Below are 27,036 nucleotides of genomic sequence, written 5' to 3'. Positions count from 1 at the left end.
TAGATTATATTCAGCTGTTGCTAGATCACTTAGTATTATGTAGAGACAACAACAAAGTTGATTAAATTGTCCGTGTGTAAGCTGACAATATCTGTAATGCCATCAAATCTGACGCAAGATAATTGCCTGTCGAACGACAATGCCGTAAGTCCAAACCACGTGGTTACCTGATAGGTGCACTCAAACACCAATTATGTTACCACAAAACAGATTATGAGCCTCATTCTGTTTTCATTTGATCCACTTGAATGCGATATTTCTTTTTTTTTATTTGCAAAAGACAGAGTATTGTGCGATGACTTCATAACGTCAAAATTAATCTGTCATTTTTCTGAGAACCACGTTCACAGGATTCTGCATGCTTTATCTATAGCAGTAAGTTTATTGAAATTATAACACATAATTCACACAGTAGCTAGGTATCATTAGTTTTATGTTCATTAATTTGCCGTTTTTGTTATTGATTCAATAACAGAGATATGAGCTCGAGCATTGAAGTTATGTTGGAATCAATTTATGCTTTGGACGACTCAGGATCATTCGCACAAGCAAGGTAAAGCGATTTCTCTACATTTTGATTTCTAAGACTTGATTCAAAGTTTATTTGTCGTCATACAATTGCAAAAAAAAAAAAAAAAAAAAACTATTATTTTCATTAATTGTTGCATGTCTTATCAAGGTAGTCACAGGAATTCAGTTTCCGAATTTTAACCTTGGCGGCCTTTTAAAATGTGCCGCCTTGATAGCAAATCAAATGTTTTTCTCAATTGAATAATATTAACTAGTGCCTTAAACACGATAAAGTTTAGAAAACAACGGTTTTTTTTTTTTTTTTTTTTTTTTTTTTTTACGATAAAAGAATAACCATTCGTACGAAAATGCAGGCTCTTTTTACGTTTCATGGTTGAACGGAAGCAGCACCCACTTATGTTTCCGCTAATTTTTAAAGAGAAGTATATAACATTTTCCAAGTAAGGCTGTAGTGAATATCATCAAAAAGCAATTTTCACCCAAAAGCCTAAAAGCATTATAATATTCAATTACAGTTGAGTCCTCATTTTCTTTCAATTTTGTATATTAATAAAAATACTTCAGCTAAGGGTTTTTATTATTATTTTTTAAGTATATGCTACAATTTTCAGAACTAAAACGAAGGAAAAAGAATTAAAAAAAAACACAAGTAAAAAATTGAAACTGCCTTTTTTCTTCATTTTTCGTCGAAGAGAAATTGAAATCTTGGATTAGTTTGACTCCTGTGTAAACTATGTCACTAGCAACCCTTAAGTCATATTTTAGCTCTTGAATGACATGATGTTTCAGGCAGTCATTTTAAACTACTTAAAAATTATAAAGAATAAATACCTTTGTGCTGAAAAATTAAAATGTCAGTAATCCAACGTTATTAAGCACAAAACTTGCAAATGATTGCAGACACGTGTTTCGGTGTTACAAGGAACACCTTTTTCAATGCAAAGAAGTGTGAGCTTTTGGATGAAAAGTCAAAGTTGTTCCTTGTAACACCGAAACACGTGTCTGCAATCATTTGCAAGTTTTGTGCTTAATAACGTTGGATTACTGACATTTTACTTAAAAATTAGTTTAAGTTTAAATGTTGAAAATAAACAAGATACTAAATTTCTCTCCTTAATAAATCGTTAACTTCTTCCAACTGAAATTTGCTTTTACTGCTCTAAGATCAAAAAAACCTTCAGTGCCAACAACTTTACATCTTAGTTTTGAAAAATATTTGTTTTGACTAATTTTTTTCAAAATTATCACCGAAAAATTAAAATGTGACTTGCTTTGAATTGAGATTCCATAGAGAGCTTATTAGTTTAAAGAGTCACAAGTTTATAAATAATTTTGCAGGGGCTGAAAGTGGGTATACAGACATTCAACTATCTCTTACAATGTAACAATTTTATCATTAATTTTGTATGGGCTCTAAGTGGGTATACAGGCATTAAACTATATTTGCAAAAATATTTATAGTAAATAAACTTAAAATCTTTAATATATATTTTTCCTCTAAATGTGATTCAACTGTTTCCTTAAAGTTACTCTAGACATGGTAGCAAGCTCTAGAGCTTAAGAAATTTTTACCTTTATCATCAATGAAATCAAAATGTAAGTTATATAGTGCTACCATGTTTCTATATCTGTAAGAGCTTCAAAGCAAAAAAAAAATAAATGAATAAATAAATAAATAAACAAGTAAATAATAAAAAAAAAATCAGAATTTGATAAAAAGAAAATAACACCAAGAAAAAACGATTTTTATCGTTAATATTTCAGTTTACACGTTAGTTGTATCGCCGTGAAAAACTATCGATTTCACTTAACAGGAAAAAAATGTGCATAGTAAATTATACCAATTCTAAGCAAAAGATTTTTTAAACCTCCAGTAAATGGAATTGTTCGGAATATTTCAGACCAATTACTTACGAAGTATACCAACTTGTTCAGAGCTTCGTGGTTTCCATGGTCCATTCATGCAATATTTTAATTACTCTTATTTTAAGCATTTTATTTTCCTTTAATGCTTAAACAATGTCAAAATCATATACCTCTGCTTTTTATTTAGGTTCATTCCAGATCCTATGAGGTAAGTAATTGGAATGTACTAAAAGTAAATATTTTAAAGTTAAAATACATTTTTCATTTTCATAGTCATTAATTGCAACTTGGTTGAAAAGAAATATATAGTTTTATATATTTAGGGGAAAGTCATCAATATTTAATTTCTTTAAATAAGAAATACACTACGTAACAAAAGCTTGACCAAGTCGTAGAAGTTGTCAGAATAAAACGAAAATTTACAATCGTAATGACAGCAGTAACACAAGCAATTGATTACAATATGAAAGCAAAAAGAACATTTATTACAGAGAAAATCCAAAATGAAGGGAGGTTTTATTACTGTGTTGGGTTACTTGTAGCGGGAATGTACGAGGCGATACAGATAAGCATTTGGGCATAAACGTATCATACGATGTCCTGCGTCATTTCGTCCCACAATGACGGTAAACATGCCTCTACTTTGATCAAACTCGTATGCTGTCTCACTTACCGTCCCAAGTGCTCCCAGATAAGCTCGATTTGGAACAAATCAGGGGATTAGTAGGTCAGAGAAGTTGAAGCTGTAAAAGATTAAGTCTCCTGCTGATTAAGCCTTGCTGCATGTCACTGAGGATTGTTCTGTGGAAAAAATACTCCTGGGAGCCTTGCTATGAGTGCCCATATGTGTTCCTGAAGCAAAAAACAATGGTACCGTTCGGCTTCCATGGTGTTTTGGATTATTATTAGGGGTAAACATGTTTCGCATGCGATAGCACCCAATAACATAGTCTCGACTGTGGCTGCAATGTGCGGTGGATAAGCAGAGTCACTAATAGCGCGTTGAAAACGGGGTCTCTCCAAGCTTGCACGATTGTTATCGTCACCCAAACTAAATTTTAGTTTGTCGTTAAGGACGAACTGAATACATGCTGTGTCTGTCCTATCCCGTTGAAAGTGTCATTATTTCCAATGTAGGAGGCAGTTTTAACATCCCCCCCCCCCGTCATTCTTTTCAGTGGCACACCGTTGCACCACATCCACTATTTGGTAAATATTATTGGGCATCAAGTCATACGAAGCAAGGTCACCATAACATTATTCCACAATACCATGACTGTCTAACAATACTTTTGTGTCATGCTTCAGTCACATGTGTTGCCACTGTCAGGGCTACCAAGAGCCATTTTTAACAGGACAATTGTCGATCACTCACAGCAAGTGTCAAAGGCTTTCCTCTTCCTCTTCTATTTTATCACCTTCTTCTCGGGGTTCCTTGATCATTTTATTTTTTACCAGATTGAGCATATCTGGGGTCACTTTGGATGCGGTAAGTTGGACAGCTGATGTCAAAGCTGAGAGACTACCATGAGCTCGTCGAAAAGCAGAAGTGGGAAAACTTGGCTCTACCTTTCCAAAAGATGTATCCTTTTCGGGTTTTTTTCCGCAACATGCCTCAAAATTTCACTGATGTTTTTTTTTTTTTTTTTCAAGCCTGATTGTTGAACATGCGTCACTTGACATAACTTTTATTTCCGAGATGCCCCGTGCAAAGCCGGGCGACGCAGCTACTATTTTATTGTAATCAATAATTTTAAGTATTCAAAATTAAACGGAAAATTGTTTAAATCAAAAATGAAATTACCGAATAACGTTTCCTTACCAAGATGTTTCGAAAAAAAAAGTTCGAATTGGACTATTCACTCAAAAGTTATTAAGGGGTGGGGGCAGATAGAGGGACCGGCAGACAGATTGACGGAAAGAACGATAGACAGACTGACGGACAGAACGACAGACAGACTGACGGACAGAACGACAGACAGAACGACAAACCTTTTCCCCATCTCAATACCATTCATTCCAGTTTTTAATATTTTGATATTTATTTAATTATTGTATTTATTTTTGATGTTTTTGGCTTTTCTTTCATGTTTTTAGCCATTTTCAGTTAAAGTCGGAGAAAGAAAATGGCATTCATATGAGGTTTAATGCACCTTTAAAATATCGTAAAAAACAAAAAGTGAAAAAAAAATGAATAAAAATATCAAAAAATTTAAAATTGGAAAGTAGGGTTTTAAGATGGGGGAAAATTTCTGTTGATCTACCTGCCCCCCCCCCCCTAATAACTTTTAGGTGAATAGTTCGATTCGAGATTCGAACATTTTTTTTTGTTCGAAAGATCTCGAGAAGGACCTCCCATTAGCACATTTCAATTTTTGATTCGAACAATATCCCGTTCAAAAAACCCTGACGATAGCACCTGCGGTGAAATTCAACGCGAATATAAATCCTGAACTTAGAGGGGAATTCGCTTCAAACAAACTTTGTAGAAACAAGTTATATAAAATTCAAAATTATAAAAAAAAAACCCGACTGAGTCGCAGCTGTAGAATCAAGAAGGAAACTTAAAAATCGTTTTAAAAGCCTTAACTATTAAAAATCAATTTCAATTATTTTATTTGCTAACAAATAGAAACTGGCAACAGATAAAAATTTTAAATCATTGCTTTTAATTTCCTTGTCGGCCAACAATGAATTCGGTGATCAATCGCGTAAATAAAGGCTTAGCCGTTATTAAAATCTGCCTTAAAAAACGTTATAATTCGAGTTCTCTGTAATATGGAAGTTCCAAACGCATTATATCTGACTCGGGGAAAAAAACTCTTTATTTTGGTATTCAATTTTAATTTTTTTAAATATGTTTTCATTGCAAAAATCACGAAAAACCTTTTAGAGGTTTTTAATTAATATCTTCGTTAATTAATGTCATCCAAAGACGTAACCTAGCTAAGAACACTCTCGATTAACTCTCCTTTCGAACAGTTTTTTTTTTCAAAATCGGTCCATCCGTTAAGGTACTAGAGTGCCACAAACAGATACACATACACACAGATACACAGACACGTCAGATTTATCACCCCATTTCTTTGTGTCTCGGGGGTTAAAAAGCTTTTGATGAAGAACTGGTGTAGAACATATTCCTTTGTTTTGATCATTTTTTCGTTCAATTTTGAACATTCAAAATCCTTAATATTAGCGCCTACGAGAAAACTGAATGTCAACATAGATTCCGAACTTAAAGGCGGATCCTTCAAACTAGTTTTGTTGGTAATAGCTCTTGACGAACAACTCTCGAACCCGACTTCAAGAATTTTGGGGCATTTGACTAACACCTATGCCCGAAAATTAGTCGGATTCCGACTTCCTGACTTCGACTCTGACTTTTTTGGCAAATATTTATACGTGGCAAAATTTATACACGGCTTTAGCAAAAATTTATGCACGGAGGAAAAATGACTGACTCCGATTCTTGGGAGTTCGACTCCGATTCCGACTCATTGTTTCCCAAAGTAAGTCCGATTCTGCAAACATTGGCACAGTTGTGGCCTTTAAGGGAGAATGACCGATTGCAACTCCGAGTCTTTGAATTAAAAACCTTCCGCTCCCGAATCTGACTCTTTTTCTCCAAATAAAATTTACTCTGACTGCGACTCCGCAGCCATGAAAAATGTGTAAAATAATGAGGTCGTTTCCAAAATTTTAAAAGTATTTTTTTTTCTGAAAGAGCATGCTTAAAAACATAGGATCTAAACCATTTTTAAATAATTTGTTTAAGTTTAACATTAAAAAAAACTTAAATGGGTGTGCTTTTATTGTTTACGCTCATGCCCGATGACATCACAAATGATGAAATGCCATTCAGTGTTGCCATTCACAGAGTAAAATATTTAATTCGCATCTTTACTCACGTGTATTGGCAACAATATGGTTTACAGCAAGCGTAGAGCGCAATTTTAATTCGCTTCTTGATTATCATAACGTGGAATCGCGGTAGAAAGATGCGGCAAAGTGCATCATTTGTGACGTCATCAAGACAACGCCTTGTTTAAAAAATCGGACATTTTAAAAAATTAATTAAAAAATAACTGTTGGGAAAATAAAAGTATTTTCTGGGTCCATGTTTTTTTTTTCTTTTTTTTTCTTATTCTCTCAATTTTAGTGACAAAAAGTAGACCTTTTGACTGAAGGAAACAATCCCATTATTGATCATATGATTTGTTTTTACTTTCACTCTAAAGTTAAATTTATGTATTACGTTTTTGGCGGAGAAATTCAGAGTCCCTTTCGTTTCTAAATAAAGATATGCGGAGACGATTTTTTTTATAATGAAAATTATTTACTTAAGTTGCCATTTTTTTGTTTCAATAAACTTTTTAAGTACATTAATCCATTTTTTAAATTATTTTTTGGATATGGGGGAAAAGCAAGCGGTTTTTTTTTCTTTTTTGATATGATGTAGGCATTTATTTTAATGAGCTTATGTATTTTAGTTTTTTTTTTTTTTTTTTGTCATTTTGAAAGCGGTTAAAGAGTTTTTCAATGGAAAAAAGTGTATTAGCTACTTTGTTTAAAAGCTGCTGCTACTTTATGTGTTCCTTTATTTATTTGTTACGCATCAAATTCTTTAGAGGAGCGAGTTACGTTTTATTCCTAGAAATCAGCTTAAATATTAAAATGCTAATTGTAATATAAAATATAAATATTTAAATTATGTTTGAAATAATTTTTGATGTTAACTAATTTTTGAGAATATTGGTCAGATAATAAAAAGTCGATATTGGTATAGCGGGAAGTAGGCTGATTCTGGACAGAACGTATTGTTCTTTTCTTTTTCCGACTTTTACTGGGAAAGTGACTTAAAAGGAGCATTTCGTTGGACGAGGATTGTCATACATGTGCTCAAAAGGAAACTCGTTCTCAAGCGTTTTCTGCAGAAATAATGAGTGCTCAGGGCGCTATATCACGTGTAATAGTTGTACCGAAACCCATTATTACCCACACAACCCTTACCCTGTACCCGGACTTATATAAACCATCGCAGTAGAATTATGTAGTCCTAATGCTATGGAAACCTAAACAAATGATTTACATACATTAGAAGGATCCGGTTTCTGGTTGTACTTTGCGGATATTTAAAAAAACGAAAAACCGGTCGACAGTTTTCATTAATCCCGTCTAATTTTTATTAAAAATGTAATGAATTAGCGGAAAAAAACAACAAAAATATCGATTTCGGCTGTCCTAGAAGACTGAAATTGAATGAAGAAAAAATGCCAGTTAAGTTTTTTTTTTTTTATATTGCCTATTAAGAATTTGGTTCTTTACTGAAGATTACAAAATTATTTATCAAATGATTTGAAAATTAAATATCATGTTAGAAGTATTTAGCTCTGCATTTCAACTAATAAATTTTACTGAAATATCTTTAAATATTTGTTTCAGATGCAACATCAAAGTACCTTCTTCGCATTCTAGAAATCATATTTCTGTACCAGTAATTCAACCTTCAAATTTAAGCATCCAAAATCACAGGTAAAATTTAAGATTCGCAGTTTTAGTCATTCCTTTTTTTTTTCTTGAATGTAAATAAGCCCATTACATGCATCTCCGATTTGAAATTATTCAGTCGAATTAAGAATAATATAAAACCGGAGTTAAAAATACTACAATAACTGGAACGTGAGTATTCATTTCCAGTAGAATTTTTACGTGTAAAGTAACAATAATGTAAAACTCAAATGAAATTATTGCGGAGCCTGTCGTTGAATTAAAAAAGATAAACCCCCAATGTATCAATAACTATCCGGCTTCAGTTAAATGGCTGCATTTCTCAATGTGTAGGATATTACAGATTCGCACTTTGATAGTTGGGCTCTGTCAAAACCCCAAAATTTATGTTTCTATTGGTATAGAACTTTCCTGCGGTAATAACGAGAAACAGACGACACATTAAGCGGTCATGCGACTGTTTCTCGGCATCACCCTCGAAAATAGAAGATCTACACCGAAATAAATCATCAGGGTTTCGTACTTAAACTTTTGAATTAAAACTTTTTATGCGATGGCTTCGAGATTTTGATTTGATATCTTTTGGCGTAACGGAAGCGACGTAGGGGAATGTGGTATGTTTTACAAAGGTATATTTCAACCGAGAAATCTTAAAAAATCTCAAGTAATAACATTAACATGTCTACTTCTTTAACAAACTTTTACAGCAATAATATACATTTTTTTTCTTTGGCGACAGCTACTTTGTTTTAGCAGGTGTTGTGTATAATTTTATCAGTCTTTTGTACGTAAAGACATGTTTTGCACTAAGTTAAACTTAACCATTGCAAACCATTAAATGAGCATTCAAGTAAATTTATGACACAGATTAATTTGTTTAAAAATGAGGAGTTATTGATTTTTGCAAGTTAACTCCAAGGTAGACAATGGGACACTTGTGAATATCTACGGACACACTTGAACAATTCTCAAATCCTCTGTGTAATATGAAAATAAGTGTAGGGTATAAATGCTTAAAAATGCTTCAATATTTAAACTTTTTTTTCTACAATCGTTTTCAGTAAATGTATTTCTAATTGATATTATTATTATTAAAAATGTATTTATTTTTTGATTTATTAGTTTTTATTTTTATTATAGATTATTTCTCAATTCACTTTCTTTGTCATAATCCTTTGCTTAGCTTTCGGGTTTTTATTGTTGCCAAAAACAATAAAAAAAAAATAATTATAAAAGTTTCATGCTTTTGATTTTTAATTGCTGCCATAAACAATGGAAAATTGAATAAATGATTGTCAATCAATTTAAAAAAGAAAAGAAAAAAAAACAGTTTTCAGGCTGAAGTGAAGCATTCATATATTTGTCGGCGTTTCTAAAAACTTTCTTTTTTTTCTCCATACTTGTTCAAAATTGCTTTTAAATTCGAGCACACAAACCAGCATAACTGAAAGAAGATTAATGGAAAAAAAAATCTATTATCTCTGTCTGCGCAACACATTTATATTCAAACGTTTGTCTATACCGTTTTTTTCCTCCTAGAAAGGATAAGTAGCAAGAAAATCTGTTTTAACTTTCAAAAATTTTCTTTTCAAATACATTTTAAAACCAAAAAACTTTAAAATAGAAAGTAAAAATTTTTTGTTTTTTTTTATTCTGAAGACTATTACGATAAGCTTGGTTTGCACTAAAAGGTATGAAATAAAATAAGTACATGATTTCGCGATAAAAACACTAAAAATTGTAGGTGATCTTAATATCTTTATATTTTGGGTAATTATAAAACAGCCAATAAAATTTAAATTAAAACTGAGAGAAAAAGAAGTATGCGGTATACAGCTTTTTGCGGATTGCTTTTACTATATTACCGCAAGTATTTCTTCTTCTCCCACTACTTAATTTAAATTTTATAAGCTGCTTTGGAACTGCTCTAAATATGAGGAAAATTATACGGTATACAGCTTTTTATAAATAATTTTTACTATACCGCCTTTATTTCTTCTTCTCTCAATTTTTAATTTAAGTTTTATTTGTTTCTTTAGAATTACGCTAAATATAAATATATTAAGAACAACAGTAATTTTTTCGTGTTTTAATCAAGAAAACATGTACTTATTTTATTTCATTAATTTTAGTGTGAACCAAGCTTATAGAAATTACTTTAGAATTTAACAAAACGAGCTGATGTGTGCATCGCATGACTTCCTTTTAATCCAATTTAGTGTCATTTTTCTCATTATTGGCAGTTTTAATGTGATTCAAAAGTTTTATCTCTAAATATCACCAACAGTGGCCAAATTGAAACCAGATTAAAATATATGTATGTATATATATATATATATATATATATATATATATATATGAAACTTCCTTTTCAAGAAACATTAAAGTTTAAAACAAAATCACATAATTATAAGCCGAGGAAGATGTTTATCTAGTACTAATTAAATCAGTGTAAAATTCTTTTTTTAAAAAATATGTGATAAACTATTCCAATTTTTCGCAATGAAGCCTTTTCAAATTACTTGAGTAATGTAACTACAAACCTTCAAAAAATACGAGCTGATGCGTGCATCACATGACTTCCTTTTACTCCAATTTACTGTCATTTCCCCATTACTGGAAATTTTAATGTGATTCAATAGTTTACTCTCTAAATATCACCAATAGTTGCCAAATTTAAATCAGATTCAAAAATAAAAAATATCGCCAACTTTGTCGCCAAGTTGGCGACAAAATTTGGCGAAAAAACACTGGCGATATATCGCCAAGTGTCCGCCAAATTATAACTCTCGCCACTCGAGTTTACATCGAAATTAACAATGATTTTCGTCCGAAAAGGGGCAAAAGACCCCTTTAGAAACACCCGAAGGCAACCAAAAGGAGAGGTGCACAACTAGATCTCACTAGGAGTCAACAGAAATTTCAACTTTCTAGCACATACCTTTCTTGAGTTATGCGAGATATATACACTCATACACACATACATACGTACATACAGACGTCACGAGAAAACTCGTTGTAACTAACTCGGGAATCGTGAAAATGCATATTTCGCTTGTCTATACGTTCTTAGGCCCTTATTCAAGTGTGGTCGAGTCGAAAAAAAAAAATCAACATACATTCGGTGGTGAGCAAAATGGAAAATAAGGTCGATTTTTGAGTTATTTTTTTTTCGCGAATACAGTACTTCCTTTTCTGTAAAAGGAAGTAAAAACATTAAATTTTGGTTGCTAAATAGTTAGTTAACAATTTAGCGCTATCAGAATAACTACTGAAAATAAAAAGACACAATATTCTTATTTAATCCAAAACTGAAGTTTAAAAGAACTTTGAAATACATTATCGTGCACTGTATATAAAGCATAAACACAAGTTATTCACTTAATTGTTGTAAATTTTCACATAATCTGCCTATTAATGGGACGATACATTTCCCCCGCCCGTTATCCTTCTCAGTCGTTCCAAATCCATTTTGTCTGTAAAAGATCAAGTTTCTCCCGATTTTCTCAATTAATTAGAACAGGAGGTTCCTAAGTTTCGAATTTGGCAAAAGTACTAGTCTAAACTCAATTCAAGCATGAATCTGAAGAGGAAAATGTTACTGGAGACAATGAATTTGAAAACGATCATTGAAATAAATAAAATGGTCGTTTTGTTATACTTATGACAATTACTATCTATTCTGCCGTGCTAAGCACAAAAGTCGTATCTGCACTTTTTTATATCAAAATTGAGTTGCGTTCACCAAGTGCTTTTTGGTCATATATTTTACCTCAATACAATGTTTCATGTTCATTTGTAAATGGCATATATATATCTAAAAAAAAAAAACTAAAAATTTGCATCTGTATCAAACACATGGAGGCACACAACTTTAAATCGAAATTTCTCATTTTGAACTCAGATGCAGATATGACTTTTGCTCTGAGCACGGCAGTACTGCTGTAACATTCGGTACAAATTAGGGGTGGACTTCGAAAGGCGTATATTAATCGCGTGATTTTAATCTGATTTTTCCCAACCAATTATTGAAATCTTCGCAAACAAAACAAGATTGCGAAGCATTCTTTGGTGGTTAGTGATCGTTATAGAGCTGGGGGCAGAGCCTCCTTTTCATAATAACGGTAATAATAAGCAAATTAAAAAAATGTTACAATTTTACTATGAATAAGCATTTTATGTATTTCATTGTTTCAGGTTGATGCAGAAATCAAGCTAAAATGACATCCTTGGCATCATTCAACAAACTTAACTACATTTGATTCCCATTACAACGCTATGGACATTCTATTCATTTCAGAAATAAATTTAAAAGAAGCTGTAGAGAAACGCTCTTTTATTATTCTTTAAATCCATCATATCTATTGAAAAAAAGCAATAATAAAAAAATAATTAGTTATGGTTTGCTAGTTTATATGTATTTAATTATTAGTAGTATATAATAATTGTGCTCACATGTAAATATGTTATTTTACATTTAAAATAGTAATTCTGTAGGTGTCGCTTTAGCTCTCATATTTAAGTTTAGATCATTGTGAGTCTGGTAGCAATAACACCGCGAAGCTACGCAGTCAATTGCAGACTGTTTCTGAACTGGATATATGATGGCTTCCTGCAAACTATTTCTGAATTGGAATTTTTTATCGCTTTTTTTTTATGAATCTATCGAGTTTTCAGTAGTAAAATAGTTTCGAAGGAGGAAACAAACAAATAGTTTATAAAAATGTTATAAAGGAGTTTTCAGTGACTGAGAGTTCAAAAGTCGCCTACCTGCATATGAGTTTAAAATTTTGTTTTTAAGCATTTTAGCTTACATTTTAACATTTTACACTTGATGTTTAAAATCACAATTTTATTCCGAGCCATTTCTTGGAGATGTTTTGTTACACTAAGTCGTCGCCTCAAAGCAACATTAAGATATCTAATCCCAGGAATAACACTAAGATATCTTACTGTTTGTTTGAGGCGGCGAATTGTTACGAATCTAATACTGGTTCACTGTGTAGACTATTTTTGAAACTTTCAATTTGTGGCGCAATTTGTTGAAAAAAAAATCTACTGCTGGACTTCTGAGTAGCAAAACGGATGATGAGAAGTCAAACAATACAAGAGGTGGTGGAAAAAAAATGTAAAATTAATTTGAATTTTGACATCTGGAACTCAAAGTATGTTTTTCGCAATCGCAAGTGTGTATATGTAGACGTGTGTGTTTGTGTCTGTGCGCAGGCATGTGTGTGTATGTGTATGATATGGACGCAACCTGGTGTTTTCTCTGGAGGCAGCATCGTGAGGCCGGTCGACGGTGGTGTTACAGAGGGAGGTGGGAAGGGGGAAAATAAAATCAAAGGAACATCAAAACTGTCAAGTGAGAACAATAAGCAATCGTGATTGCTCAAAAAAAAGCACTAAATATAAACCCTCCTCTGAAATCCAAGAAGTCCCCATTTCCTACACTTAATGCAAAGTGATAAAATTGCATTAAAAGACATTTAGTGATATACATAAGTTTTTAATGGAAAGAAATAATATTACAATAAGGCTGGAAAGTCAAAAATAATCTCGATACCGTCATTGCTAAAAACTATTGCTTTATTTGGCATATCTTCAAACCTGCCATTCCATTATCTGGAAAATTAAAACACATTAATACGGTTAGGTACACTGACAGTTTAATGCAATAAACCTGATATTCTTTTATTCGATATTCTATTAAGCGAGTTCAACAATATTAGACTTTTTAAAAGAAAAATAATTTCCCATCCTAACGTACTAACTCAGTTTTTTCTTTTTTTCTTTTTTTTTTTTTTAAGTGATGTTTTGAAGTTGCTTAATGTTTGAATGCTTAATGTTAACGTTAAAATTGCTTAAATAGTTAATATTATTAGTTTTAAGGCAAATACAAGCGTAGTATAAAATTGTTAACTTAACTACAAAATATTAAATACTTTTTGTTTAAAGGAGACATGTTTATATAATTTAAATTACATCATGCAAAAAGTACCCATCAAGTATACTTTAAAGCAGTGAAACTTTCACTTTGAATAGCGACTTAGAATACTTCAAAATTGATGGACGTGAATCATTACCTGGTACGATTTACAATTCAAATGCTATTTGCTTTAAGGACATGATGTGACACAGTAAATAAAGATTGATGTTGTTTTCGAGCATCGCAAAGCACAGCTAATGTATTTCTGACCTTCTGATGAATGCAAAGTGCAATCTGTGAATTTTTGAGAACTTGATATATTTCTTCATTTTAATGGATGTATTTGAATTCGTATGACATGGTTATTGTTTGTTTTCATGTATATTTGTTACAATGATTTGAAGTTTTAAACCATCAAAATATTAGATAAACAATTGAAAAATAAAATTTCGCACATCAGCACTTATTTTATCTGCTACAAGGAGAAAAACAAGATGTTACCTAATAATAGGTTGGTGTTTATTCTTAAATATTAAAATACGCATAAAAATATTATGATGTATTGTTTAACGGTTATTTTTTGCTAACCAAATTAATTGCGCAAATTTAAACTTTGAAAGTTTTTCTTCTGAGTTGCGAAATGTTAAGGATTTGTGATTATTTATTGTCCTGTTTTTCCGTTACTACGCATCAGTTATGTAAGCTAACATTGTGAGAGTTTTCTGCAAGTAATTGCATTTACTTTAAACATTTAATATCAATAGATAGTACGTTTTTCCAAAAATTTAGGGTGTGTCACTTGGGTGGCCAGGGTGCGATGTATCAAACACTTACTATAACCTGATGAATGTTTCCCTTAGAGTAAAATGGGCGAAAAATTATCCTCGCGGAAACATTTTAATTACCAAAGTAATAAATTTAAAACGTTTCAATAAGTTTAGTAAATATCAATACAAAGTCAGCCTTTATTTGCAGTCAACATTTTGCCAGTTCTACAAATGCAATATCGTGTTACAAGTTCGTAAGGAAACTCCTTTCAAAGCAATTTGCTGTTTGAAGATTGTAATGAAATCACCTACAATATATGCTTGAAGCTTAAACCATAATCTATGTTTAAATGAATCTTTTGCAGTTGCTACAGCTTTTTCATATGTCTTGCATTTGATTATATTTTCAACTAAGAGTGGGATTAAGAGGGAACATTTTTTTTAAAATTATTTTACCTCTTTTATTTATTATCAGCGGAATGAGATGGGTGGAGGGGATGCCAAGGCAACATTTATCAAACGAAATAAAATTTTAAAAAAAATATGGAATGTCTATTAATTGTAGGAGCAGCAAGAATACAAAGGTAATGTATCTACTACGAAGAGTGGAAATAATTTTTCACAATTTATTTCCTCGCAGCTGTTTTGTTCTTTCTGTATTTATCCTATATTTTAACGATACCCGATTCAACGATTTCCTCAATTTAATGATACAGTTCACAGATCTGGATTTGACAGTATTAAATGTCCATGGTCATCGATTTAACGCTATCCTTTATTTAACCAGTCCCATGGCAATCGTTAAATCGAGTTCATGCTGTAAATAGTATTTAGTAGAATGAATAATAGCAAAAAAATTCATGGCCACCGCAAATCTTTCTGTTATATTGTTCAGAAAAATACTCGCTTCTTTAAGGAAACAAATAACCAGTCTCATCAATCGGAACTATGTCATGTGAAATTAATCATTGTTTTACAAACTACTTAAAAAATTGAACTTTACGTAGTGCAAGAAAATAACTTTAACCATGAGATTTTTCACTTATTTTTTACCTAGAAAGAAAATCCCTTCGCAATTCGGTAATTATAATCTTGTCTTTGGGTTGTTTCAATCACACTGTAAACTTTTGTAAAAAAAATTATATTTCATTTTTAATTGCTTCTTTTGTTAACCACATTCTTAAAGCGAGATGGATGAACATGAAATGGAACAAACTAAATGGGATAACATAAAATGTTTAAGAAAAAAAAAATACTTAACAAAGCGGTTAGTACTAAATGTTCAGCAAAACGATATTTGTCAAATGTTCGTTTAAAGTGAGCTATTTCATATGCTTTTGTTCACTGTAAATGGCTTTGAAAGCAGGATTTAAGAATAAATCTATTTTCTGGCGCATGTTTTCTAAAAGATTGATAAAGACATATATTTTCAAGTTTTCCGCAACTTGAGAGTTAACGTTGTCTACTTCTCAACGATACAGAAGGACATTTCTAAAAGGTCTAATCCAAAACCTAGTTTGAAACATATGGGTTCTAACCATGAATGTAAAGCATATGTTACTGAAGAAAAGAATCCAACATTTTTGGCGCACTTTGGCATGAATGATATATTAGATTTTTTTAAACGTTTTCCTTTTTTTTTAAATCTTAAAACCCTTTGCACAAACAGTATGTCTCTTTCCTTCTAATAAATAATGCTATTGACATTTCTTAAATGTAACTAAATATCAACAAAACCTTTTATAGACTGATTTATGTATAACATTAACACTTAATATATCCAAATTATTAATGAAGAATTATTACAATGAGACAGCACTTCGGAACTGAAAAGCACTACACGTTTCCATCCTTAAACATTTCCTGCTTTACAGAGCAGCAATGTTACAATTAGTGTAAGTCATTTGAAAAGGGTAATTGTTGTTGCAACGCATTAGGAATTAACCTGCAGATAAATCCCCTAACATTTCAAACACTTGAATGTGAAACACTGACTATGTGCTATTTATTTCATGGAAGATATGTACTCACCATTAAAGCTTAATGATAATATACATATGTTGTTTAATTAGGATTTCAGCCAGGAATTTTAAACATAAATGTCATGTTTGTACTAGTTCGATAATTTACTTTTTTAAACATGGAAATATCATTTATTCATTGTAAAGTAAGTTAACTAGATAATTAATACGAATCATTTTCATGTTTGATTAATGATTTAACGTAAGATCATGTTTTAGAGCCGGTTAATTAAGCTCTTTTTGAAAGAAAAACTTATTAACATGTTAAGAGATTGAATAGAACATGGTCACATATTGAAACAAATGCAATCTAATCGTACGTGTGTGTTTTTTTTTTTTTTTTTTTTTTACGAGTTAATATATAAAAAAAAAGAAATCATTAAGTTATTTATGCCCATCTAATTTCATTATACAAATGATGATAAAAAAATGATGATCTTAAATAAATAACGCAAAATAGGAGTATTAATCCTCCAAATTTTAACATTAATTAAACGTGCATGCATTACACTTGTCGATGTCCTTTTCCAGTTGCCGCAAATGAAAGACATTCTGGAATACATTTTTGGACACCTTCTTCAAAGTTACATCCAAGTCATCTCCAAAGTCACCCAACGCCTGCCCCAGAAGCGATTCTTCAAATTTGGTAGCAGAAAGAAAGCAAAAGGAACTAAATCGTATGTCCACGCACAAGCACTTATCACTAACAGTTTTTCTTTGATAAAAATTGAGTGGAACCAAATAAAATGTTCATTAGTTACGATAGATCTCCTTACTTGATTTGATTATATTCTCTAACCATTACAACATCGGTGCCAACGTTTTCTTTCGCTACAGAAGTTATCCAAGCGTCTGGTCCACCGTCCTTTGAAATTGATTTTCTACCATTTTGAAACTACTGAACCATTTTCTAGGTGAAGTAGGAAATATAAACGAGTAATAACACAAAATTTCTGATTACTACGCACGCTTGTTTTGGGATTACAAGGAGCCACCTTTTTTAATGCAAAATAAGTGATCTTATGTATAAAATGGCTGTCAGATGTTTTAGTTGCATTGTGTTAAAAATGTTAAGATACGAAAAAGTTAATGCGAAAGATTTAAATGATTCAAGTAAGCATTGTTTTCAAAGAAAATCTTTAAATTCTTCTGCGCCCAGAAACAAAAAGAAATAAATTTGTTAGTTTAAATACTCAAATGACAGCTCTGAAACCGGACTGATTTTCTTAGCCACGATCGGCTGGAGAGATATTGTAAAAACTTTAGATTCATTGACTTAGTTTGAGAGCTGCAAACAATTTGTACAAATATTATGTACATTTTCATGTACGTAAAACGCTGCAAAAACAGTCAACTACTCTCCGTAAATCATATTGACTTTTGGAAATTCGAATGCAGGACTTTTGTCTCAAAATTGTTCAGCTTATTGACTTCTTGGTAATTTCTTGCTTATTCTCAAAATTGATATGATTTTTTAGCCTAATTTTTAAAGTCCGCCTGGTTTTTTAGTGTATTCAATATTACATTCAGAGTCTATTTAATAAGTACCACAATGATCAAATAGTAGAACAAGATTTGTAAAATGCAAATCGAGGCCTTAGATTAGCTCCATGTGAGGGCTGCAAACGATTTGTTACAAATATTATGTAAGTTTTTATGTACGCAAAACGCTTAAAACGCAGTCAACTACCCTCTGCAAATAATTCGGCTTTCGGAAATTCGAATTTGTGATCTTTGTCCCAACAATGTTTAGCTATTGACGTCTTAATAATTTCTTGCTTATTCTCAAAACTGATATGTTTTTAGGCCTAATTTTTAAAGCTCACCTGGTTTGTATTGTATATTATATACTACATTCACAGCATATGGATTTATTAAGTACCACAATGGTCAAATGGTTGGGCAGGACCTTTTAGTTTCGGAAAAGTCAATTTTTGAGAGATCAGAAAGTAACCCGGAGATTCAATTTTGAGTATACAGTCATGGAAAGTGAAGAGCTTAGTACAAGTATCACTTTTCAGAACAGAAATCACAACAGAAATCAATAACAAAAATCAAAATTCAACAATACTTGCTAATAATTAAAAAAAAAAAAAAAAACTTAGATCAAGATGCAATAAAATTGTTACAAGAAATAATATTGATTTAAAAAATAAAAGCAAAACCATAACCAGAAGGCGGACCTCATATTAAAATGAATCTCTCTGGTCGAAATAGATATAACATTCAAATAGACACGAAAGTTTTGCTTGATGACGTGGGTAAACACGGGAAAGAAAGATGATCACAACTAATTTAGTCCAGCTGTTTTTAGTTGGCCCTTGACTCCACCTATTTTAGAAGCGTCTATCTTCATAAAGGGAGATACCAAGAGGAGAACTAACGAAAAGAATTTGCAATGTGAAATTCGTTCCTCAGCTTGTAACTTATGAAATCGGCCAAAGAGGTACAACATTTCAATTTTGTACAGTCAAGACTCCTGTCCAATGAGAAAGGTAGTTGTCTCATTGGTCAGGTCATATTCCAAGTAAGTAGGTGGGTTTTGGTTTTACTTCTTACAGCAGCCATTGGTCAGAGAGAACAATGCATCCTATGATTAATTTTTGGGTGTATTATATATGGATGGGTTAAAGGGTAGCTTCATTGATCAAAGACCTGGTGCACCAGTGGTTGAAGACTGACTTAGCTCCAATGCCTGCAGACCTTATCTGAGCATAATGGAGTTTCCTTCACGCCCTTGGTGAACCTACCAGGAGTATACACTCCCGACGTTCTTCACCCACTTTGCTCAGTACACCCTCTCGCCGGCTCGAAAGCACACTTTGAGGCGGCCTGCAGGACTTGAGGGAGACAAAACAAATGGGGCTTTCCAAATGGCCAGTTTTATATCCATTTGAAAAGCCACGCCGGTGCATAATTGGTATCAAAGCGAGCAGCCTGTTGGCTCTCTTACACGGGACTACTGTAGAGGGGACCAAACTGCTCTCATCCGTCTCTTTTGTGGACATTATCAACAATGATTTTTTGTCAATGGTATTAAGCAGTTCCAACTTTGCGCTAAGTGTTCATCTCCACAGGCCTCTCATGCACACATTTTATCCTGTTTGGGGTACACCAGGCAGCACCTGTTTGGTGATCCTTTATTGGTCTTAGACTTCCTCAGATAGAATGGATTCATGGATCTGATCTATCTCTGCGGATCTCGGGGATGAGAAACAACAACAACAACATGATTAATTTGAATTGGAAATTGGAGTGAGTAGAATTGCAATAAAGAATGCAAAGCTCGTCATTTTGACTGCTTCCCAAACTGAATGCGGTTATTGCTGCCACTGAAACATTTCAGGTCTAAAGAGTCACATAACGAAAATAGTCTGGGAATACATTTTCTTTTTCATATCAAAAAAAGGTCCCTAAACTCAAAAATATAAGGCACGCGTTATTTCATTCTTGTCTACCTATTTTGAGTAATGAACTCGTTTTCTTAAATAAATGACAATGGTTATTTTATTGCTGTAGGACTATTCTAAGGTTTGTTCGTAACGAAAGCAAAGAATTCGAGGGGAAACTGAAAAGCCCTTTCAAAGCCTTTCTAATCAAAATATATTTCAAGTAGATTATATGTTTACACATATAAATGAGAAACAGATAAAATTTTGAGTCATTGAAATTTCTCTCCTTATTTATCGAAAAGGAAATCTTTAACAATCGAGTGAATAAAGGCGTACTGGGTCCTTGAGCCTTCCCATTAGGGAAAATAAAGCTTAATCTTGTATTTAGAATTTATCAAAAAATATTTTCATTTATGTGTTTAAAATAGTGTGAAGGTCCGTAGAAAGTCTATCATACTCAAAAAAACATGTTGTACAAAATATTTTAATTATGCGAGTAAGTTTTTATTACCAAACTTGCAAAGAAATTGCTAATTTCCCGGTTTTGAGTTAATACTTTCCTTAAAGTTTTATCGAAGAACATCATCGATCAAGTCACCTTTCAAACAATGAAATGTGTTTTAAAAATTTTTGATCAATTAGGAGCTACGATTACACGAAAATACAACGATACAGACAAACACGTTAAACTTCTTACCCCCTTCCTTTTTGTTTTGCTAGTAAAGACACATATAAAATAAAATGTAATACCTCAAATATGAAAAAAACAACTATACATGAAGTCAATATTAAATAATATTTTTGTATTAAAATCACATAACAATCATCCAGAAAAAGTCTGTTTAAAATTTATTTTCCGATTAATTCAAAAGAAGATGCCAGTTCGTCTTTATTTTCTTACTGGATGCCATATTTTTGCAAATTTCAAAATAAAATGTTCCACAGATTCCTTGTTGTTTACTGCAGGTCCTCTTCGTAGCTAGTGCAGAAGTACTGCGTTACCGGAACTATCTGGGAATCAGAAATTTACAAGACACTCGGGGACTTGCGTAACAACTTCTTGAAACAAAAAACCACCACTTGTGATAAGGGGTGCTGCAAAACGTATGCTTTTATTTGAGAAATCAACGAATACTTATAGTTGCTAGGCACTTTAAATAGACACATTTCGGGGCGTTTCAATGCTTGAAAAGCTTCACCACACAATCACAGAACCTCTCCGGAAGCGATTTTGAAACGAGCTGATGCGTGGTGCATCATATGACTTCCTTTTACGCCGATTTGATGAAAATAGCGTCTTGGAGTACGCAAAGAAACACTAAACATTTTCACCCCTAGTTTCTTGCGAACCGAAGCAAAAAAAAAAAACGTTTTACACAGATTTATTTCTCCATTTTTGTCAATTTTATGGTGAATCAGTGGTTAACTCTTTAAATATCACCAACATTGGAAAAATTTAAACAAGATTAAAAAAAATTTAGAAAAAAAATCGCCAAGTTGGCGACAAACTTGGCGGCAAAAAGTTTGGCGATATTTCGCCAAGTGTTTGCCAAATTATAACACCGCTTGAGTTAGCATTGAAATTAGCAATGATTTCTCCCCAGAAAGGTGTAAAAGAATACCCCTTAGGAACAACCGATGCAACCAAAAGAGAACGTGTACAACTAGAAACCATTAGGAGTCTACGTACCAAATTTCAACTGTCTAGGACATACCGATTTTGAGTTATGCGAGATACAAACGTACATACACACATACAGATACGTACATACATACGGACGACACTAGAAAATTCGTTGTAATTAACTCAGGGGGTCGTCAAAATGGATATTTCGGGTGTTTGTACGTTCCTATGCATATATCCATGTGTGGTCGGGTCAAAAAAAAAAATCTCAACATTCATTCGGGGGTGAGCAAAATGGAAACGAAGGCCGATTTTTGAGTGAAAATGTCTTCTCGAATACAATAGTTCCTTTTCTGTAAAAGGAAATAGAAAAGGGTGTTATTGTCGCAAGTTCTACCAACAGGAGGGAAAAAAATACGTCGAATAAATTCATTTATTTATCTATTTTTGTTTTTTTTTTCGGAAAATCTCTAATTTTTCTATTAAGATGAACCGAAACGTTTAGGTTGGAATAATCCTGCGTTTTGATTGAAATTTTGAAGAGGGTCAATGTGACTAAATTTAGCGGCTTTAATATAAGGGCTGTTTTTAGAACACTATGCAATCTTTGGCTAGTGCATGATAAACCAATTTCAGGTTTAATACCAGTAAATAAAAGTAATCGTGTCGGACGATTACTCGTAGTCTATCTGGGTGCTTCTTCCTGCCTCTATTATATCGGTTTATTTTCCGTGGAATTTCACGTCTACTCGTTCCATATTTTCTGTAATCAATATCCCCCCCTTAAAACTATTATATCAAGATAAAATGAGAAATTTTACAGCTTAATACTCTCAAGTTATATTCAATAAATGTATGTGCACATTTTTGCTGCAATCCTCATACATAAAATAGCCAATGACCGAGTAACGCTCCTGACGTCACCAGGGATGAAATTCGCGCCACTTTATAATAATTTGATAATATTTTTTGGTAATGTTTGATATGCATTGAAAGGTTTTATTGTGGCAAGGCTAAACTGGATCTGGTAACTTAACTGTTTTACTGGTAAGACTGTCATTTCAGGAGAATAAAGAAAACGATAATATGGTCAACAATGAACTCTATCTACTGGAGTTTAAGGTTAATCTACTGGAGTTAGGGTTACAATTTCAACTATCAAAGTATCACCAAACAGGCAATATAGTACAGTAAAAATAGGGGTCGGACCCAAACATCCAAAAAAAAAAAAGCTAAACCTGGTGCAAATTGTTTATTACCCTCCCAATAAGAACAGGTAAAAAGTCCCACCCCATTGTGCGTCGGGTTTTTGAATGGGGGGCATCTAAAAATTGCCGTTTTGGGTATTTTTCCAGAATTTTTAGAGTAAATTTAAAGTGAGAATATTATGTTATACTAAATTTAAAAGCATGAAATTAAAGGTGTTCGACCCCCAAGAGGGATGACATAACCCACCAATGCTACAGAGCCCCCCTATCCCCGTAAAACGAAGCAGTACCCCCCCGAACCCCCCTCCATACATTTCATATGGAAACATTATTTTATGCTAAGTTAAAGTTAGAAATCGAGTGCGTCCATCCTCCAAGATCGATGGTGCACCTCAAAGCTACAGCACCCCCCCCCCCTTCGTCAAATAAAATAAATCCTCACCCCCCCCCCCTTTTATTTCAAGTAGAAGTATTATTCCATGCAAATCTAAAATGCATTAAATCAGGACTGTCCACCCCATAAGAACATAGCTCATCTCCCAAAACAAAATTATATACTAAAATATTATCCTCCCCCCCCACCCTCTCTGATGGTGCACATTCGATTAAATAACCAGAAAATTACGCTGACCTGTTTTTTGCTTTCAAATGATTTCTCCTAATCTTGTAACAAAAAGTCAAGATGTTTTTTGGAATCTAGATCCTCAGCAAAATCGTTATTGTTGCAGCTATGTCTAACACAGTTTGAGCATATAATTGAGCACTTCAGTCCATTTTCAGACTTTTCAAACATTCACTATATCCAATGAACCCTTCAGAGCAAGCACAAGATTTGAGAAGCAGAAAGTCTTCTAGAGCAGAAGGCTTGGCTGTTGTAACAGGACGCAGATTATATTTCTGTGTTGCTTTCTTTGCACCCATCAAAGATGACACAAGCTTTCTCATACTTACAAGTTACCTATACACTGCATTGCTGGAATATTTCCTTGAAGTTTACAGATCATTACCAAAAATATGACCAAGCAGATATCTTCCATTTATTACATATGAGACAGTGAGAAGCAAAGGGATGTAAGTGGCAAAATTAAAAATTTGGAGATAACCAGTACAAATGGTTGGTGAACCTCTCCTCTATCTTGAGGCAAGACATGGTACTAGTAGACCTGGTAATTGATTCTATACAGCATGATTTAGAAAAGAAAATCAGTGAAAGCCTACCTAGGATGTTATCTTTAAACGAGTTTTATTCAAAACTTGAAAATGTCCACTTGCATCCCTTTGCTTCTCACTGCCTCATACATGACACCAGCTGTTCGTTCTGTGATGGTGGATGAACCTTTTGCTTCAGATAATAGCACTTTAACAATACAAGATTTCTTTCCTTCTGAAACCAGATTCATCGAATACTGATGGAGGATCAGCGCATAACTCGTACCAGAAGTTTTTAACAATTTGTTATTCCATCTTTACTGTTCATACCATTCGGTGTAAAAAATGGTTTGGGCTTACACATCTTTACAGATAGTAACTACTCTCGCAACAGAAGCTAAAGACATAACTGTTTACCTCCTTTGCAAAGAAATGCCACAAAATTGTTTGCCTTCAATTTCCTTTGTACCCGTACGTTAAAGGTCTCATCGCAACTTATCATCAGCGAGCAATACCACTACCAACTTGAGAGGGAAGAAACTTCTGGGGGCTTTTGAAACGGATTGTGATTTCCAAAATGGGAGACAAAAAGGTGTAAATATTTAGCATTCTATTGTTGTATTGCTCATTGCTCTCATCAAGACTTGTTCTATCGTTGAATCACTACAGGTTCTAGACCACCTGAATTTGTCACTGCGTTAGATCGTTGGATAGCTGATGTTTTAGCTGATGTTTGATGTGATCAAATTTTTTTTTTATCGCATAATGTACTCAAAAGTTTGAGATAGTGTTGCAAGTATATGTCTGCATATTTAGCATAATTCACATAACCAGCTGCGTAAAAGAGAGGTAGCTCGGTGTTTGTCAATGAGAACCCCCACCGACTTAGAGGGTGCAGAATTGCAACATTGCCCGTCTCACTATTGGCAATTTTGATTTGTCCCCCCTTACGGTGATGGCAAAAGATTGTAGAAAAGTTGAAGTAAGTTAATCAAGAAGTAGGGAAACATTGGTCAATTTGGACTTTTTTTAAGCTGCACAGGAATTTTGTTTTCCAGCGCTCTAAACAGTTTAATTACTCCAATCACAAATAATTTGGTTACTGAGCTCGCTTATATCTTTTAGAATTATCATTCTGACATTACCATATCATTGTGTGGCATTTTGTACTTCTGAAAAATTTGAATTGGGGAAATTTTTTCGTGAACTTCACTGCAACAGTTCATTTTAGAATTTAAATTCAGGGTCCCCCCCCCCCCCAAAAGCGATGGCGCACCCCTTAATTGTGACGGAGTATCCATCCAGAATAAAAGCCCTCAAAAAAGAAAGAAATACCCCTTGAAAAAACTGCCTTAAAAATTTCAATGACGCAAAGCTGATCCATGAGCCCCCCCCCATCCCCCCCCCGCTTGTGCACCCCTCTGTTAATTAGAATTTTTTAACGGGAGAGTTTATTATTTTACTATTATAGAGTGTGATTTCTGCGACTTTTGAGTATTTTTTTAAGTAATAGAAATTATTTTTATTTAAATAGAGGATTATTTCGTTCCCCCCCCCCCCCCCCTTCCCCCCAAAACCCGACGCGCAAAGTTCTGGGACTTTTTACCCCTTCTTGCTGGAAGGGTAAGAAGTAATTTGCAACAGGTTTCACTTTTTTTTTTTGGATGTTTGGGTTTGGCCATTTTTTGGCCTAATTTTACTGTACTAATAACTTCGTTCAAATGTAGAAGCTATTTCCGACCGCCTTTTCTTGACGGGTAGTTTTCTAAATTAAAAAGAAAAAGATATCCTTATATTTTTTCTAGGTATCAAGCTATAATAAGCCTGTTTTTTTATAAATATTTTTAAACCTTTAAATTAAAATGTATAGAAAAAAATTTATCTGTGCGAGCAATTTGTTTGGAGACGTTTGGATAGAAGGGACAACTGCGAAATTTTGATTAATTCCCTTTTAAATAAAAAGAAAAGAAGGACAACTTTTTGGATTCTTATCTAAAGCAAAAGGAAAATGCCTTGTTAATCCTTACTTTGTATATGAGTTGCAAAAGTTTGTTTCGTCGGAAAAGTTTATTGGATTTATTTGCACGGTAATTAAATTTTCTTGTTCTATTCGAGTTTCCTTTATTATTAGAAACGACACTTAAATCCTTAATTTATTTAAAACTTTATTTGCTTCTATTGTTCAAATTTCTCTCCATTTCCTATTCTATTACTTCTTCCAAAAGATAAAGTTGAAAATAATGAAGCAAGTTTATAGATTTCTTTTTAACGTTTTCTTCTCCACGTGCTTTCAAGAACTAGTTTTTTTTAACTTCCTTTTACAAAAAAGGAAGTATTGTATTCGCGAAAAAAATTTCACTCAAAAATCGACCTTAATTTCCATTTTGCTCACCCCCGAATGAATGTTAAATTTTTTTTCGACTCGATCACACGTGGGTGGCCTAAGAACGTCTAGACACGCGAAATAACCATTTTGACGACTCCCGAAAAAAAAAAAAAAAACAACGAGTTTTCTCGTGACGTCTGTATGTACGTATGTGTGTGCGTATGTATGTCGCATAACTCAAGAATGGACTGTCCTAGAAAGTTTAACTTTGGTACGTAAACTCCTTGTGGGGTCTAGCTGTGCACCTCCCGTTTTGTTGGCATTCGGGTGTTTCTAAAGGGGGTTTTTGCTCCTTTTTGGGGGAAAATCATTGTTGATTTCGATGTAAAACTCAAGTGGTGTTATAATTTGGCGGACACTCTGCGATATATTCCCAGTATTTTGGTCGCCAAGTTTTGTCGCCAACTTGGCAACAAATTTGGCTATTTTTTAAATTAATTTATTTTTTAAAAAATCTGGTTTCAATTTGGCCACTGTTGGTGATATTTAGAGAGTAAACTATTGAATCACATTAAAACTGCCAATAATGAGAAAATGACATTAAATTGGAGTAAGAGGAAGTCATGTGATGCACACATCAGCTCGTTTCTTTGTTTTGGAGAGGAAAAATTTGGAGATATCTATTACAAATGGTAGGTGAACCCTTCCTCTGTCT

At 33.0% G+C, this 27,036-nt stretch overlaps 1 long non-coding RNA gene across 1 annotated transcript; it reads left to right on the top strand.

Moving 5' to 3' along the window:
- Nucleotides 1–474: 474 nt before the first annotated feature.
- On the top strand, nucleotides 475–12,231 carry LOC129224030 (uncharacterized). Its single transcript, XR_008580670.1, has 4 exons — nucleotides 475–553; nucleotides 2,585–2,605; nucleotides 7,840–7,929; nucleotides 12,103–12,231. It is a non-coding gene; the product is annotated as an uncharacterized LOC129224030 (long non-coding RNA).
- Nucleotides 12,232–27,036: the final 14,805 nt, after the last annotated feature.

Source organism: Uloborus diversus, chromosome 1, assembly GCF_026930045.1.
Source record: "Uloborus diversus isolate 005 chromosome 1, Udiv.v.3.1, whole genome shotgun sequence".
NCBI classification, from domain to species: domain Eukaryota; kingdom Metazoa; phylum Arthropoda; class Arachnida; order Araneae; family Uloboridae; genus Uloborus; species Uloborus diversus.
Note: the sequence above shows the minus strand (reverse complement) of the source record. Positions and strands in the feature narration are given on the sequence as shown.